The sequence below is a fragment of the Aquarana catesbeiana genome, linkage group LG13 (genome assembly GCF_042186555.1).
Source record: "Aquarana catesbeiana isolate 2022-GZ linkage group LG13, ASM4218655v1, whole genome shotgun sequence".
Classification (NCBI taxonomy): Eukaryota; Metazoa; Chordata; class Amphibia; order Anura; family Ranidae; genus Aquarana; species Aquarana catesbeiana.
In genome coordinates, this window is record NC_133336.1 from 164819327 (window position 1) to 164830676 (window position 11350).

The following is an 11350-nucleotide window of genomic DNA, read 5'->3' on the forward strand; positions in this document are numbered from 1 at the left end:
GTCAAGAGGGTTGAGCGTGCCGTAAGAGATCGCCTACGGCCACATCACCCTGAAAGCGCCCGATCTCGTCTGATCTCGGAGGCTAAGCAGGGTCGGGCCTGGTTAGTACCTGGATGGGAGACCGCCTGGGAATACCAGGTGCCGTAGGCTTCTTTTTTTGGGGGGCGTTCTGGACTTGCCCTGTTTTTTTTCCTCGTTTCCCATCTTGGCGCCGCCAAGGTCAAGAGGGTTGAGCGTGCCGTTAGAGATCGCCTACGGCCACATCACCCTGAAAGCGCCCGATCTCGTCTGATCTCGGAGGCTAAGCAGGGTCGGGCCTGGTTAGTACCTGGATGGGAGACCGCCTGGGAATACCAGGTGCCGTAGGCTTCTTTTTTTTGGGGGAGTTCTGGACTTGCCCTGTTTTTTTTCCTCGTTTCCCATCTTGGCGCCGCCAAGGTCAAGAGGGTTGAGCGTGCCGTTAGAGATCGCCTACGGCCACATCACCCTGAAAGCGCCCGATCTCGTCTGATCTCGGAGGCTAAGCAGGGTCGGGCCTGGTTAGTACCTGGATGGGAGACCGCCTGGGAATACCAGGTGCCGTAGGCTTCTTTTTTTGGGGGGCGTTCTGGACTTGCCCTATTTTTTTTTCCTCGTTTCCCATCTTGGCGCCGCCAAGGTCAAGAGGGTTGAGCGTGCCGTTAGAGATCGCCTACGGCCACATCACCCTGAAAGCGCCCGATCTCGTCTGATCTCGGAGGCTAAGCAGGGTCGGGCCTGGTTAGTACCTGGATGGGAGACCGCCTGGGAATACCAGGTGCCGTAGGCTTCTTTTTTTCTTGGATTTCTGGACTTGCCCTGTTTTTTTTCCTCGTTTCCCATCTTGGCGCCGCCAAAGTCAAGAGGGTTGAGCGTGCCGTAAGAGATCGCCTACGGCCACATCACCCTGAAAGCGCCCGATCTCGTCTGATCTCGGAGGCTAAGCAGGGTCGGGCCTGGTTAGTACCTGGATGGGAGACCGCCTGGGAATACCAGGTGCCGTAGGCTTCTTTTTTTCTTGGAGTTCTGGACTTGCCCTGTTTTTTTCCTCGTTTCCCATCTTGGTGCCGCCAAAGTCAAGAGGGTTGAGCGTGCCGTAAGAGATCGCCTACGGCCACATCACCCTGAAAGCCCCCGATCTCGTCTGATCTCGGAGGCTAAGCAGGGTCGGGCCTGGTTAGTACCTGGATGGGAGACCGCCTGGGAATACCAGGTGCCGTAGGCTTCTTTTTTTCTTGGATTTCTGGACTTGCCCTGTTTTTTTTCCTCGTTTCCCATCTTGGCGCCGCCAAGGTCAAGAGGGTTGAGCGTGCCGTTAGAGATCGCCTACGGCCACATCACCCTGAAAGCGCCCGATCTCGTCTGATCTCGGAGGCTAAGCAGGGTCGGGCCTGGTTAGTACCTGGATGGGAGACCGCCTGGGAATACCAGGTGCCGTAGGCTTCTTTTTTTGGGGGGCGTTCTGGACTTGCCCTGTTTTTTTTCCTCGTTTCCCATCTTGGCGCCGCCAAGGTCAAGAGGGTTGAGCGTGCCGTTAGAGATCGCCTACGGCCACATCACCCTGAAAGCGCCCGATCTCGTCTGATCTCGGAGGCTAAGCAGGGTCGGGCCTGGTTAGTACCTGGATGGGAGACCGCCTGGGAATACCAGGTGCCGTAGGCTTCTTTTTTTCTTGGATTTCTGGACTTGCCCTGTTTTTTTTCCTCGTTTCCCATCTTGGCGCCGCCAAAGTCAAGAGGGTTGAGCGTGCCGTAAGAGATCGCCTACGGCCACATCACCCTGAAAGCGCCCGATCTCGTCTGATCTCGGAGGCTAAGCAGGGTCGGGCCTGGTTAGTACCTGGATGGGAGACCGCCTGGGAATACCAGGTGCCGTAGGCTTCTTTTTTTCTTGGAGTTCTGGACTTGCCCTGTTTTTTTCCTCGTTTCCCATCTTGGTGCCGCCAAAGTCAAGAGGGTTGAGCGTGCCGTAAGAGATCGCCTACGGCCACATCACCCTGAAAGCGCCCGATCTCGTCTGATCTCGGAGGCTAAGCAGGGTCGGGCCTGGTTAGTACCTGGATGGGAGACCGCCTGGGAATACCAGGTGCCGTAGGCTTCTTTTTTTTGGGGGAGTTCTGGACTTGCCCTGTTTTTTTTCCTCGTTTCCCATCTTGGCGCCGCCAAGGTCAAGAGGGTTGAGCGTGCCGTTAGAGATCGCCTACGGCCACATCACCCTGAAAGCGCCCGATCTCGTCTGATCTCGGAGGCTAAGCAGGGTCGGGCCTGGTTAGTACCTGGATGGGAGACCGCCTGGGAATACCAGGTGCCGTAGGCTTCTTTTTTTGGGGGGCGTTCTGGACTTGCCCTGTTTTTTTTCCTCGTTTCCCATCTTGGCGCCGCCAAGGTCAAGAGGGTTGAGCGTGCCGTTAGAGATCGCCTACGGCCACATCACCCTGAAAGCGCCCGATCTCGTCTGATCTCGGAGGCTAAGCAGGGTCGGGCCTGGTTAGTACCTGGATGGGAGACCGCCTGGGAATACCAGGTGCCGTAGGCTTCTTTTTTTCTTGGATTTCTGGACTTGCCCTGTTTTTTTTCCTCGTTTCCCATCTTGGCGCCGCCAAAGTCAAGAGGGTTGAGCGTGCCGTAAGAGATCGCCTACGGCCACATCACCCTGAAAGCGCCCGATCTCGTCTGATCTCGGAGGCTAAGCAGGGTCGGGCCTGGTTAGTACCTGGATGGGAGACCGCCTGGGAATACCAGGTGCCGTAGGCTTCTTTTTTTTGGGGGAGTTCTGGACTTGCCCTGTTTTTTTTCCTCGTTTCCCATCTTGGCGCCGCCAAGGTCAAGAGGGTTGAGCGTGCCGTAAGAGATCGCCTACGGCCACATCACCCTGAAAGCGCCCGATCTCGTCTGATCTCGGAGGCTAAGCAGGGTCGGGCCTGGTTAGTACCTGGATGGGAGACCGCCTGGGAATACCAGGTGCCGTAGGCTTCTTTTTTTCTTGGATTTCTGGACTTGCCCTGTTTTTTTTCCTCGTTTCCCATCTTGGCGCCGCCAAAGTCAAGAGGGTTGAGCGTGCCGTAAGAGATCGCCTACGGCCACATCACCCTGAAAGCGCCCGATCTCGTCTGATCTCGGAGGATAAGCAGGGTCGGGCCTGGTTAGTACCTGGATGGGAGACCGCCTGGGAATACCAGGTGCCGTAGGCTTCTCTTTTTCTTGGAGTTCTGGACTTGCCCTGTTTTTTTCCTCGTTTCCCATCTTGGTGCCGCCAAAGTCAAGAGGGTTGAGCGTGCCGTAAGAGATCGCCTACGGCCACATCACCCTGAAAGCGCCCGATCTCGTCTGATCTCGGAGGCTAAGCAGGGTCGGGCCTGGTTAGTACCTGGATGGGAGACCGCCTGGGAATACCAGGTGCCGTAGGCTTCTTTTTTTGGGGGGCGTTCTGGACTTGCCCTGTTTTTTTTCCTCGTTTCCCATCTTGGCGCCGCCAAGGTCAAGAGGGTTGAGCGTGCCATTAGAGATCGCCTACGGCCACATCACCCTGAAAGCGCCCGATCTCGTCTGATCTCGGAGGCTAAGCAGGGTCGGGCCTGGTTAGTACCTGGATGGGAGACCGCCTGGGAATACCAGGTGCCGTAGGCTTCTTTTTTTTGGGGGAGTTCTGGACTTGCCCTGTTTTTTTTCCTCGTTTCCCATCTTGGCGCCGCCAAGGTCAAGAGGGTTGAGCGTGCCGTTAGAGATCGCCTACGGCCACATCACCCTGAAAGCGCCCGATCTCGTCTGATCTCGGAGGCTAAGCAGGGTCGGGCCTGGTTAGTACCTGGATGGGAGACCGCCTGGGAATACCAGGTGCCGTAGGCTTCTTTTTTTGGGGGGCGTTCTGGACTTGCCCTGTTTTTTTTCCTCGTTTCCCATCTTGGCGCCGCCAAGGTCAAGAGGGTTGAGCGTGCCGTTAGAGATCGCCTACGGCCACATCACCCTGAAAGCGCCCGATCTCGTCTGATCTCGGAGGCTAAGCAGGGTCGGGCCTGGTTAGTACCTGGATGGGAGACCGCCTGGGAATACCAGGTGCCGTAGGCTTCTTTTTTTCTTGGATTTCTGGACTTGCCCTGTTTTTTTTCCTCGTTTCCCATCTTGGCGCCGCCAAAGTCAAGAGGGTTGAGCGTGCCGTAAGAGATCGCCTACGGCCACATCACCCTGAAAGCGCCCGATCTCGTCTGATCTCGGAGGCTAAGCAGGGTCGGGCCTGGTTAGTACCTGGATGGGAGACCGCCTGGGAATACCAGGTGCCGTAGGCTTCTTTTTTTCTTGGAGTTCTGGACTTGCCCTGTTTTTTTCCTCGTTTCCCATCTTGGTGCCGCCAAAGTCAAGAGGGTTGAGCGTGCCGTAAGAGATCGCCTACGGCCACATCACCCTGAAAGCGCCCGATCTCGTCTGATCTCGGAGGCTAAGCAGGGTCGGGCCTGGTTAGTACCTGGATGGGAGACCGCCTGGGAATACCAGGTGCCGTAGGCTTCTTTTTTTCTTGGATTTCTGGACTTGCCCTGTTTTTTTTCCTCGTTTCCCATCTTGGCGCCGCCAAAGTCAAGAGGGTTGAGCGTGCCGTAAGAGATCGCCTACGGCCACATCACCCTGAAAGCGCCCGATCTCGTCTGATCTCGGAGGCTAAGCAGGGTCGGGCCTGGTTAGTACCTGGATGGGAGACCGCCTGGGAATACCAGGTGCCGTAGGCTTCTTTTTTTTGGGGGAGTTCTGGACTTGCCCTGTTTTTTTTCCTCGTTTCCCATCTTGGCGCCGCCAAGGTCAAGAGGGTTGAGCGTGCCGTTAGAGATCGCCTACGGCCACATCACCCTGAAAGCGCCCGATCTCGTCTGATCTCGGAGGCTAAGCAGGGTCGGGCCTGGTTAGTACCTGGATGGGAGACCGCCTGGGAATACCAGGTGCCGTAGGCTTCTTTTTTTGGGGGGCGTTCTGGACTTGCCCTGTTTTTTTTCCTCGTTTCCCATCTTGGCGCCGCCAAGGTCAAGAGGGTTGAGCGTGCCGTTAGAGATCGCCTACGGCCACATCACCCTGAAAGCGCCCGATCTCGTCTGATCTCGGAGGCTAAGCAGGGTCGGGCCTGGTTAGTACCTGGATGGGAGACCGCCTGGGAATACCAGGTGCCGTAGGCTTCTCTTTTTCTTGGAGTTCTGGACTTGCCCTGTTTTTTTCCTCGTTTCCCATCTTGGTGCCGCCAAAGTCAAGAGGGTTGAGCGTGCCGTAAGAGATCGCCTACGGCCACATCACCCTGAAAGCGCCCGATCTCGTCTGATCTCGGAGGCTAAGCAGGGTCGGGCCTGGTTAGTACCTGGATGGGAGACCGCCTGGGAATACCAGGTGCCGTAGGCTTCTTTTTTTGGGGGGCGTTCTGGACTTGCCCTGTTTTTTTTCCTCGTTTCCCATCTTGGCGCCGCCAAGGTCAAGAGGGTTGAGCGTGCCGTTAGAGATCGCCTACGGCCACATCACCCTGAAAGCGCCCGATCTCGTCTGATCTCGGAGGCTAAGCAGGGTCGGGCCTGGTTAGTACCTGGATGGGAGACCGCCTGGGAATACCAGGTGCCGTAGGCTTCTTTTTTTTGGGGGAGTTCTGGACTTGCCCTGTTTTTTTTCCTCGTTTCCCATCTTGGCGCCGCCAAGGTCAAGAGGGTTGAGCGTGCCGTTAGAGATCGCCTACGGCCACATCACCCTGAAAGCGCCCGATCTCGTCTGATCTCGGAGGCTAAGCAGGGTCGGGCCTGGTTAGTACCTGGATGGGAGACCGCCTGGGAATACCAGGTGCCGTAGGCTTCTTTTTTTGGGGGGCGTTCTGGACTTGCCCTGTTTTTTTTCCTCGTTTCCCATCTTGGCGCCGCCAAGGTCAAGAGGGTTGAGCGTGCCGTTAGAGATCGCCTACGGCCACATCACCCTGAAAGCGCCCGATCTCGTCTGATCTCGGAGGCTAAGCAGGGTCGGGCCTGGTTAGTACCTGGATGGGAGACCGCCTGGGAATACCAGGTGCCGTAGGCTTCTTTTTTTCTTGGATTTCTGGACTTGCCCTGTTTTTTTTCCTCGTTTCCCATCTTGGCGCCGCCAAAGTCAAGAGGGTTGAGCGTGCCGTAAGAGATCGCCTACGGCCACATCACCCTGAAAGCGCCCGATCTCGTCTGATCTCGGAGGCTAAGCAGGGTCGGGCCTGGTTAGTACCTGGATGGGAGACCGCCTGGGAATACCAGGTGCCGTAGGCTTCTTTTTTTCTTGGAGTTCTGGACTTGCCCTGTTTTTTTCCTCGTTTCCCATCTTGGTGCCGCCAAAGTCAAGAGGGTTGAGCGTGCCGTAAGAGATCGCCTACGGCCACATCACCCTGAAAGCGCCCGATCTCGTCTGATCTCGGAGGCTAAGCAGGGTCGGGCCTGGTTAGTACCTGGATGGGAGACCGCCTGGGAATACCAGGTGCCGTAGGCTTCTTTTTTTCTTGGATTTCTGGACTTGCCCTGTTTTTTTTCCTCGTTTCCCATCTTGGCGCCGCCAAAGTCAAGAGGGTTGAGCGTGCCGTAAGAGATCGCCTACGGCCACATCACCCTGAAAGCGCCCGATCTCGTCTGATCTCGGAGGCTAAGCAGGGTCGGGCCTGGTTAGTACCTGGATGGGAGACCGCCTGGGAATACCAGGTGCCGTAGGCTTCTTTTTTTTGGGGGAGTTCTGGACTTGCCCTGTTTTTTTTCCTCGTTTCCCATCTTGGCGCCGCCAAGGTCAAGAGGGTTGAGCGTGCCGTTAGAGATCGCCTACGGCCACATCACCCTGAAAGCGCCCGATCTCGTCTGATCTCGGAGGCTAAGCAGGGTCGGGCCTGGTTAGTACCTGGATGGGAGACCGCCTGGGAATACCAGGTGCCGTAGGCTTCTTTTTTTGGGGGGCGTTCTGGACTTGCCCTGTTTTTTTTCCTCGTTTCCCATCTTGGCGCCGCCAAGGTCAAGAGGGTTGAGCGTGCCGTTAGAGATCGCCTACGGCCACATCACCCTGAAAGCGCCCGATCTCGTCTGATCTCGGAGGCTAAGCAGGGTCGGGCCTGGTTAGTACCTGGATGGGAGACCGCCTGGGAATACCAGGTGCCGTAGGCTTCTTTTTTTCTTGGATTTCTGGACTTGCCCTGTTTTTTTTCCTCGTTTCCCATCTTGGCGCCGCCAAAGTCAAGAGGGTTGAGCGTGCCGTAAGAGATCGCCTACGGCCACATCACCCTGAAAGCGCCCGATCTCGTCTGATCTCGGAGGCTAAGCAGGGTCGGGCCTGGTTAGTACCTGGATGGGAGACCGCCTGGGAATACCAGGTGCCGTAGGCTTCTTTTTTTGGGGGGCGTTCTGGACTTGCCCTGTTTTTTTTCCTCGTTTCCCATCTTGGCGCCGCCAAGGTCAAGAGGGTTGAGCGTGCCGTTAGAGATCGCCTACGGCCACATCACCCTGAAAGCGCCCGATCTCGTCTGATCTCGGAGGCTAAGCAGGGTCGGGCCTGGTTAGTACCTGGATGGGAGACCGCCTGGGAATACCAGGTGCCGTAGGCTTCTTTTTTTCTTGGATTTCTGGACTTGCCCTGTTTTTTTTCCTCGTTTCCCATCTTGGCGCCGCCAAAGTCAAGAGGGTTGAGCGTGCCGTAAGAGATCGCCTACGGCCACATCACCCTGAAAGCGCCCGATCTCGTCTGATCTCGGAGGCTAAGCAGGGTCGGGCCTGGTTAGTACCTGGATGGGAGACCGCCTGGGAATACCAGGTGCCGTAGGCTTCTTTTTTTTGGGGGAGTTCTGGACTTGCCCTGTTTTTTTTCCTCGTTTCCCATCTTGGCGCCGCCAAGGTCAAGAGGGTTGAGCGTGCCGTAAGAGATCGCCTACGGCCACATCACCCTGAAAGCGCCCGATCTCGTCTGATCTCGGAGGCTAAGCAGGGTCGGGCCTGGTTAGTACCTGGATGGGAGACCGCCTGGGAATACCAGGTGCCGTAGGCTTCTTTTTTTCTTGGATTTCTGGACTTGCCCTGTTTTTTTTCCTCGTTTCCCATCTTGGCGCCGCCAAAGTCAAGAGGGTTGAGCGTGCCGTAAGAGATCGCCTATGGCCACATCACCCTGAAAGCGCCCGATCTCGTCTGATCTCGGAGGCTAAGCAGGGTCGGGCCTGGTTAGTACCTGGATGGGAGACCGCCTGGGAATACCAGGTGCCGTAGGCTTCTCTTTTTCTTGGAGTTCTGGACTTGCCCTGTTTTTTTCCTCGTTTCCCATCTTGGTGCCGCCAAAGTCAAGAGGGTTGAGCGTGCCGTAAGAGATCGCCTACGGCCACATCACCCTGAAAGCGCCCGATCTCGTCTGATCTCGGAGGCTAAGCAGGGTCGGGCCTGGTTAGTACCTGGATGGGAGACCGCCTGGGAATACCAGGTGCCGTAGGCTTCTTTTTTTGGGGGGCGTTCTGGACTTGCCCTGTTTTTTTTCCTCGTTTCCCATCTTGGCGCCGCCAAGGTCAAGAGGGTTGAGCGTGCCGTTAGAGATCGCCTACGGCCACATCACCCTGAAAGCGCCCGATCTCGTCTGATCTCGGAGGCTAAGCAGGGTCGGGCCTGGTTAGTACCTGGATGGGAGACCGCCTGGGAATACCAGGTGCCGTAGGCTTCTTTTTTTTGGGGGAGTTCTGGACTTGCCCTGTTTTTTTTCCTCGTTTCCCATCTTGGCGCCGCCAAGGTCAAGAGGGTTGAGCGTGCCGTTAGAGATCGCCTACGGCCACATCACCCTGAAAGCGCCCGATCTCGTCTGATCTCGGAGGCTAAGCAGGGTCGGGCCTGGTTAGTACCTGGATGGGAGACCGCCTGGGAATACCAGGTGCCGTAGGCTTCTTTTTTTGGGGGGCGTTCTGGACTTGCCCTGTTTTTTTTCCTCGTTTCCCATCTTGGCGCCGCCAAGGTCAAGAGGGTTGAGCGTGCCGTTAGAGATCGCCTACGGCCACATCACCCTGAAAGCGCCCGATCTCGTCTGATCTCGGAGGCTAAGCAGGGTCGGGCCTGGTTAGTACCTGGATGGGAGACCGCCTGGGAATACCAGGTGCCGTAGGCTTCTTTTTTTCTTGGATTTCTGGACTTGCCCTGTTTTTTTTCCTCGTTTCCCATCTTGGCGCCGCCAAAGTCAAGAGGGTTGAGCGTGCCGTAAGAGATCGCCTACGGCCACATCACCCTGAAAGCGCCCGATCTCGTCTGATCTCGGAGGCTAAGCAGGGTCGGGCCTGGTTAGTACCTGGATGGGAGACCGCCTGGGAATACCAGGTGCCGTAGGCTTCTTTTTTTCTTGGAGTTCTGGACTTGCCCTGTTTTTTTCCTCGTTTCCCATCTTGGTGCCGCCAAAGTCAAGAGGGTTGAGCGTGCCGTAAGAGATCGCCTACGGCCACATCACCCTGAAAGCGCCCGATCTCGTCTGATCTCGGAGGCTAAGCAGGGTCGGGCCTGGTTAGTACCTGGATGGGAGACCGCCTGGGAATACCAGGTGCCGTAGGCTTCTTTTTTTCTTGGATTTCTGGACTTGCCCTGTTTTTTTTCCTCGTTTCCCATCTTGGCGCCGCCAAAGTCAAGAGGGTTGAGCGTGCCGTAAGAGATCGCCTACGGCCACATCACCCTGAAAGCGCCCGATCTCGTCTGATCTCGGAGGCTAAGCAGGGTCGGGCCTGGTTAGTACCTGGATGGGAGACCGCCTGGGAATACCAGGTGCCGTAGGCTTCTTTTTTTTGGGGGAGTTCTGGACTTGCCCTGTTTTTTTTCCTCGTTTCCCATCTTGGCGCCGCCAAGGTCAAGAGGGTTGAGCGTGCCGTAAGAGATCGCCTACGGCCACATCACCCTGAAAGCGCCCGATCTCGTCTGATCTCGGAGGCTAAGCAGGGTCGGGCCTGGTTAGTACCTGGATGGGAGACCGCCTGGGAATACCAGGTGCCGTAGGCTTCTTTTTTTCTTGGATTTCTGGACTTGCCCTGTTTTTTTTCCTCGTTTCCCATCTTGGCGCCGCCAAAGTCAAGAGGGTTGAGCGTGCCGTAAGAGATCGCCTATGGCCACATCACCCTGAAAGCGCCCGATCTCGTCTGATCTCGGAGGCTAAGCAGGGTCGGGCCTGGTTAGTACCTGGATGGGAGACCGCCTGGGAATACCAGGTGCCGTAGGCTTCTCTTTTTCTTGGAGTTCTGGACTTGCCCTGTTTTTTTCCTCGTTTCCCATCTTGGTGCCGCCAAAGTCAAGAGGGTTGAGCGTGCCGTAAGAGATCGCCTACGGCCACATCACCCTGAAAGCGCCCGATCTCGTCTGATCTCGGAGGCTAAGCAGGGTCGGGCCTGGTTAGTACCTGGATGGGAGACCGCCTGGGAATACCAGGTGCCGTAGGCTTCTTTTTTTGGGGGGCGTTCTGGACTTGCCCTGTTTTTTTTCCTCGTTTCCCATCTTGGCGCCGCCAAGGTCAAGAGGGTTGAGCGTTGCCGTTAGAGATCGCCTACGGCCACATCACCCTGAAAGCGCCCGATCTCGTCTGATCTCGGAGGCTAAGCAGGGTAGGGCCTGGTTAGTACCTGGATGGGAGACCGCCTGGGAATACCAGGTGCCGTAGGCTTCTTTTTTTTGGGGGAGTTCTGGACTTGCCCTGTTTTTTTTCCTCGTTTCCCATCTTGGCGCCGCCAAGGTCAAGAGGGTTGAGCGTGCCGTTAGAGATCGCCTACGGCCACATCACCCTGAAAGCGCCCGATCTCGTCTGATCTCGGAGGCTAAGCAGGGTCGGGCCTGGTTAGTACCTGGATGGGAGACCGCCTGGGAATACCAGGTGCCGTAGGCTTCTTTTTTTGGGGGGCGTTCTGGACTTGCCCTGTTTTTTTTCCTCGTTTCCCATCTTGGCGCCGCCAAGGTCAAGAGGGTTGAGCGTGCCGTTAGAGATCGCCTACGGCCACATCACCCTGAAAGCGCCCGATCTCGTCTGATCTCGGAGGCTAAGCAGGGTCGGGCCTGGTTAGTACCTGGATGGGAGACCGCCTGGGAATACCAGGTGCCGTAGGCTTCTTTTTTTCTTGGATTTCTGGACTTGCCCTGTTTTTTTTCCTCGTTTCCCATCTTGGCGCCGCCAAAGTCAAGAGGGTTGAGCGTGCCGTAAGAGATCGCCTACGGCCACATCACCCTGAAAGCGCCCGATCTCGTCTGATCTCGGAGGCTAAGCAGGGTCGGGCCTGGTTAGTACCTGGATGGGAGACCGCCTGGGAATACCAGGTGCCGTAGGCTTCTTTTTTTCTTGGAGTTCTGGACTTGCCCTGTTTTTTTTCCTCGTTTCCCATCTTGGTGCCG

General features: G+C 56.6%; 52 non-coding genes across 52 annotated transcripts; all 52 read left to right on the plus strand.

The window, feature by feature from the left end:
• The first annotated feature begins 31 nt into the window (after positions 1–31).
• On the plus strand, positions 32–150 carry LOC141118999 (5S ribosomal RNA). The gene has a single exon (XR_012238354.1). It is a non-coding gene; the product is annotated as a 5S ribosomal RNA (ribosomal RNA).
• A 100-nt stretch (positions 151–250) lies between these two features.
• Positions 251–369, plus strand: LOC141119000 (5S ribosomal RNA). Its single transcript, XR_012238355.1, has one exon. It is a non-coding gene; the product is annotated as a 5S ribosomal RNA (ribosomal RNA).
• A 100-nt stretch (positions 370–469) lies between these two features.
• LOC141119001 (5S ribosomal RNA) lies at positions 470–588 on the plus strand. The gene has a single exon (XR_012238356.1). It is a non-coding gene; the product is annotated as a 5S ribosomal RNA (ribosomal RNA).
• Positions 589–689: 101 nt separating this feature from the next.
• LOC141119003 (5S ribosomal RNA) lies at positions 690–808 on the plus strand. Its single transcript, XR_012238358.1, has one exon. It is a non-coding gene; the product is annotated as a 5S ribosomal RNA (ribosomal RNA).
• A 99-nt stretch (positions 809–907) lies between these two features.
• Positions 908–1026, plus strand: LOC141119004 (5S ribosomal RNA). Its single transcript, XR_012238359.1, has one exon. It is a non-coding gene; the product is annotated as a 5S ribosomal RNA (ribosomal RNA).
• A 98-nt stretch (positions 1027–1124) lies between these two features.
• LOC141119930 (5S ribosomal RNA) lies at positions 1125–1243 on the plus strand. The gene has a single exon (XR_012239263.1). It is a non-coding gene; the product is annotated as a 5S ribosomal RNA (ribosomal RNA).
• Positions 1244–1342: 99 nt separating this feature from the next.
• LOC141119005 (5S ribosomal RNA) lies at positions 1343–1461 on the plus strand. Its single transcript, XR_012238360.1, has one exon. It is a non-coding gene; the product is annotated as a 5S ribosomal RNA (ribosomal RNA).
• A 100-nt stretch (positions 1462–1561) lies between these two features.
• LOC141119006 (5S ribosomal RNA) lies at positions 1562–1680 on the plus strand. The gene has a single exon (XR_012238361.1). It is a non-coding gene; the product is annotated as a 5S ribosomal RNA (ribosomal RNA).
• Positions 1681–1779: 99 nt separating this feature from the next.
• On the plus strand, positions 1780–1898 carry LOC141119007 (5S ribosomal RNA). The gene has a single exon (XR_012238362.1). It is a non-coding gene; the product is annotated as a 5S ribosomal RNA (ribosomal RNA).
• Positions 1899–1996: 98 nt separating this feature from the next.
• On the plus strand, positions 1997–2115 carry LOC141119008 (5S ribosomal RNA). Its single transcript, XR_012238363.1, has one exon. It is a non-coding gene; the product is annotated as a 5S ribosomal RNA (ribosomal RNA).
• Positions 2116–2215: 100 nt separating this feature from the next.
• LOC141119009 (5S ribosomal RNA) lies at positions 2216–2334 on the plus strand. Its single transcript, XR_012238364.1, has one exon. It is a non-coding gene; the product is annotated as a 5S ribosomal RNA (ribosomal RNA).
• A 100-nt stretch (positions 2335–2434) lies between these two features.
• LOC141119010 (5S ribosomal RNA) lies at positions 2435–2553 on the plus strand. Its single transcript, XR_012238365.1, has one exon. It is a non-coding gene; the product is annotated as a 5S ribosomal RNA (ribosomal RNA).
• Positions 2554–2652: 99 nt separating this feature from the next.
• On the plus strand, positions 2653–2771 carry LOC141119011 (5S ribosomal RNA). The gene has a single exon (XR_012238366.1). It is a non-coding gene; the product is annotated as a 5S ribosomal RNA (ribosomal RNA).
• A 100-nt stretch (positions 2772–2871) lies between these two features.
• Positions 2872–2990, plus strand: LOC141119012 (5S ribosomal RNA). The gene has a single exon (XR_012238367.1). It is a non-coding gene; the product is annotated as a 5S ribosomal RNA (ribosomal RNA).
• A 99-nt stretch (positions 2991–3089) lies between these two features.
• LOC141120047 (5S ribosomal RNA) lies at positions 3090–3208 on the plus strand. The gene has a single exon (XR_012239380.1). It is a non-coding gene; the product is annotated as a 5S ribosomal RNA (ribosomal RNA).
• Positions 3209–3306: 98 nt separating this feature from the next.
• Positions 3307–3425, plus strand: LOC141119014 (5S ribosomal RNA). The gene has a single exon (XR_012238369.1). It is a non-coding gene; the product is annotated as a 5S ribosomal RNA (ribosomal RNA).
• Positions 3426–3525: 100 nt separating this feature from the next.
• Positions 3526–3644, plus strand: LOC141119015 (5S ribosomal RNA). Its single transcript, XR_012238370.1, has one exon. It is a non-coding gene; the product is annotated as a 5S ribosomal RNA (ribosomal RNA).
• A 100-nt stretch (positions 3645–3744) lies between these two features.
• Positions 3745–3863, plus strand: LOC141119016 (5S ribosomal RNA). Its single transcript, XR_012238371.1, has one exon. It is a non-coding gene; the product is annotated as a 5S ribosomal RNA (ribosomal RNA).
• A 100-nt stretch (positions 3864–3963) lies between these two features.
• On the plus strand, positions 3964–4082 carry LOC141119017 (5S ribosomal RNA). The gene has a single exon (XR_012238372.1). It is a non-coding gene; the product is annotated as a 5S ribosomal RNA (ribosomal RNA).
• A 99-nt stretch (positions 4083–4181) lies between these two features.
• On the plus strand, positions 4182–4300 carry LOC141119018 (5S ribosomal RNA). Its single transcript, XR_012238373.1, has one exon. It is a non-coding gene; the product is annotated as a 5S ribosomal RNA (ribosomal RNA).
• A 98-nt stretch (positions 4301–4398) lies between these two features.
• Positions 4399–4517, plus strand: LOC141119019 (5S ribosomal RNA). Its single transcript, XR_012238374.1, has one exon. It is a non-coding gene; the product is annotated as a 5S ribosomal RNA (ribosomal RNA).
• Positions 4518–4616: 99 nt separating this feature from the next.
• Positions 4617–4735, plus strand: LOC141119020 (5S ribosomal RNA). The gene has a single exon (XR_012238375.1). It is a non-coding gene; the product is annotated as a 5S ribosomal RNA (ribosomal RNA).
• A 100-nt stretch (positions 4736–4835) lies between these two features.
• LOC141119021 (5S ribosomal RNA) lies at positions 4836–4954 on the plus strand. The gene has a single exon (XR_012238376.1). It is a non-coding gene; the product is annotated as a 5S ribosomal RNA (ribosomal RNA).
• A 100-nt stretch (positions 4955–5054) lies between these two features.
• LOC141119022 (5S ribosomal RNA) lies at positions 5055–5173 on the plus strand. Its single transcript, XR_012238377.1, has one exon. It is a non-coding gene; the product is annotated as a 5S ribosomal RNA (ribosomal RNA).
• A 98-nt stretch (positions 5174–5271) lies between these two features.
• LOC141119023 (5S ribosomal RNA) lies at positions 5272–5390 on the plus strand. The gene has a single exon (XR_012238378.1). It is a non-coding gene; the product is annotated as a 5S ribosomal RNA (ribosomal RNA).
• Positions 5391–5490: 100 nt separating this feature from the next.
• LOC141119025 (5S ribosomal RNA) lies at positions 5491–5609 on the plus strand. The gene has a single exon (XR_012238380.1). It is a non-coding gene; the product is annotated as a 5S ribosomal RNA (ribosomal RNA).
• A 100-nt stretch (positions 5610–5709) lies between these two features.
• Positions 5710–5828, plus strand: LOC141119026 (5S ribosomal RNA). The gene has a single exon (XR_012238381.1). It is a non-coding gene; the product is annotated as a 5S ribosomal RNA (ribosomal RNA).
• Positions 5829–5928: 100 nt separating this feature from the next.
• LOC141119027 (5S ribosomal RNA) lies at positions 5929–6047 on the plus strand. The gene has a single exon (XR_012238382.1). It is a non-coding gene; the product is annotated as a 5S ribosomal RNA (ribosomal RNA).
• A 99-nt stretch (positions 6048–6146) lies between these two features.
• LOC141119028 (5S ribosomal RNA) lies at positions 6147–6265 on the plus strand. The gene has a single exon (XR_012238383.1). It is a non-coding gene; the product is annotated as a 5S ribosomal RNA (ribosomal RNA).
• Positions 6266–6363: 98 nt separating this feature from the next.
• On the plus strand, positions 6364–6482 carry LOC141119029 (5S ribosomal RNA). Its single transcript, XR_012238384.1, has one exon. It is a non-coding gene; the product is annotated as a 5S ribosomal RNA (ribosomal RNA).
• A 99-nt stretch (positions 6483–6581) lies between these two features.
• Positions 6582–6700, plus strand: LOC141119030 (5S ribosomal RNA). The gene has a single exon (XR_012238385.1). It is a non-coding gene; the product is annotated as a 5S ribosomal RNA (ribosomal RNA).
• Positions 6701–6800: 100 nt separating this feature from the next.
• LOC141119031 (5S ribosomal RNA) lies at positions 6801–6919 on the plus strand. Its single transcript, XR_012238386.1, has one exon. It is a non-coding gene; the product is annotated as a 5S ribosomal RNA (ribosomal RNA).
• Positions 6920–7019: 100 nt separating this feature from the next.
• Positions 7020–7138, plus strand: LOC141119032 (5S ribosomal RNA). The gene has a single exon (XR_012238387.1). It is a non-coding gene; the product is annotated as a 5S ribosomal RNA (ribosomal RNA).
• Positions 7139–7237: 99 nt separating this feature from the next.
• Positions 7238–7356, plus strand: LOC141119033 (5S ribosomal RNA). Its single transcript, XR_012238388.1, has one exon. It is a non-coding gene; the product is annotated as a 5S ribosomal RNA (ribosomal RNA).
• Positions 7357–7456: 100 nt separating this feature from the next.
• On the plus strand, positions 7457–7575 carry LOC141119035 (5S ribosomal RNA). The gene has a single exon (XR_012238389.1). It is a non-coding gene; the product is annotated as a 5S ribosomal RNA (ribosomal RNA).
• A 99-nt stretch (positions 7576–7674) lies between these two features.
• LOC141119037 (5S ribosomal RNA) lies at positions 7675–7793 on the plus strand. The gene has a single exon (XR_012238391.1). It is a non-coding gene; the product is annotated as a 5S ribosomal RNA (ribosomal RNA).
• A 100-nt stretch (positions 7794–7893) lies between these two features.
• On the plus strand, positions 7894–8012 carry LOC141119038 (5S ribosomal RNA). Its single transcript, XR_012238392.1, has one exon. It is a non-coding gene; the product is annotated as a 5S ribosomal RNA (ribosomal RNA).
• A 99-nt stretch (positions 8013–8111) lies between these two features.
• LOC141119974 (5S ribosomal RNA) lies at positions 8112–8230 on the plus strand. Its single transcript, XR_012239307.1, has one exon. It is a non-coding gene; the product is annotated as a 5S ribosomal RNA (ribosomal RNA).
• Positions 8231–8328: 98 nt separating this feature from the next.
• Positions 8329–8447, plus strand: LOC141119039 (5S ribosomal RNA). The gene has a single exon (XR_012238393.1). It is a non-coding gene; the product is annotated as a 5S ribosomal RNA (ribosomal RNA).
• Positions 8448–8547: 100 nt separating this feature from the next.
• Positions 8548–8666, plus strand: LOC141119040 (5S ribosomal RNA). The gene has a single exon (XR_012238394.1). It is a non-coding gene; the product is annotated as a 5S ribosomal RNA (ribosomal RNA).
• A 100-nt stretch (positions 8667–8766) lies between these two features.
• Positions 8767–8885, plus strand: LOC141119041 (5S ribosomal RNA). The gene has a single exon (XR_012238395.1). It is a non-coding gene; the product is annotated as a 5S ribosomal RNA (ribosomal RNA).
• Positions 8886–8985: 100 nt separating this feature from the next.
• On the plus strand, positions 8986–9104 carry LOC141119043 (5S ribosomal RNA). The gene has a single exon (XR_012238397.1). It is a non-coding gene; the product is annotated as a 5S ribosomal RNA (ribosomal RNA).
• Positions 9105–9203: 99 nt separating this feature from the next.
• On the plus strand, positions 9204–9322 carry LOC141119044 (5S ribosomal RNA). The gene has a single exon (XR_012238398.1). It is a non-coding gene; the product is annotated as a 5S ribosomal RNA (ribosomal RNA).
• Positions 9323–9420: 98 nt separating this feature from the next.
• On the plus strand, positions 9421–9539 carry LOC141119045 (5S ribosomal RNA). The gene has a single exon (XR_012238399.1). It is a non-coding gene; the product is annotated as a 5S ribosomal RNA (ribosomal RNA).
• A 99-nt stretch (positions 9540–9638) lies between these two features.
• Positions 9639–9757, plus strand: LOC141119046 (5S ribosomal RNA). The gene has a single exon (XR_012238400.1). It is a non-coding gene; the product is annotated as a 5S ribosomal RNA (ribosomal RNA).
• Positions 9758–9857: 100 nt separating this feature from the next.
• LOC141119047 (5S ribosomal RNA) lies at positions 9858–9976 on the plus strand. Its single transcript, XR_012238401.1, has one exon. It is a non-coding gene; the product is annotated as a 5S ribosomal RNA (ribosomal RNA).
• A 99-nt stretch (positions 9977–10075) lies between these two features.
• Positions 10076–10194, plus strand: LOC141119975 (5S ribosomal RNA). Its single transcript, XR_012239308.1, has one exon. It is a non-coding gene; the product is annotated as a 5S ribosomal RNA (ribosomal RNA).
• Positions 10195–10292: 98 nt separating this feature from the next.
• On the plus strand, positions 10293–10411 carry LOC141119049 (5S ribosomal RNA). The gene has a single exon (XR_012238403.1). It is a non-coding gene; the product is annotated as a 5S ribosomal RNA (ribosomal RNA).
• Positions 10412–10512: 101 nt separating this feature from the next.
• On the plus strand, positions 10513–10631 carry LOC141117868 (5S ribosomal RNA). The gene has a single exon (XR_012237262.1). It is a non-coding gene; the product is annotated as a 5S ribosomal RNA (ribosomal RNA).
• Positions 10632–10731: 100 nt separating this feature from the next.
• Positions 10732–10850, plus strand: LOC141119051 (5S ribosomal RNA). Its single transcript, XR_012238404.1, has one exon. It is a non-coding gene; the product is annotated as a 5S ribosomal RNA (ribosomal RNA).
• A 100-nt stretch (positions 10851–10950) lies between these two features.
• LOC141119052 (5S ribosomal RNA) lies at positions 10951–11069 on the plus strand. The gene has a single exon (XR_012238405.1). It is a non-coding gene; the product is annotated as a 5S ribosomal RNA (ribosomal RNA).
• A 99-nt stretch (positions 11070–11168) lies between these two features.
• Positions 11169–11287, plus strand: LOC141119053 (5S ribosomal RNA). Its single transcript, XR_012238406.1, has one exon. It is a non-coding gene; the product is annotated as a 5S ribosomal RNA (ribosomal RNA).
• The last annotated feature ends 63 nt before the right edge of the window (positions 11288–11350 follow it).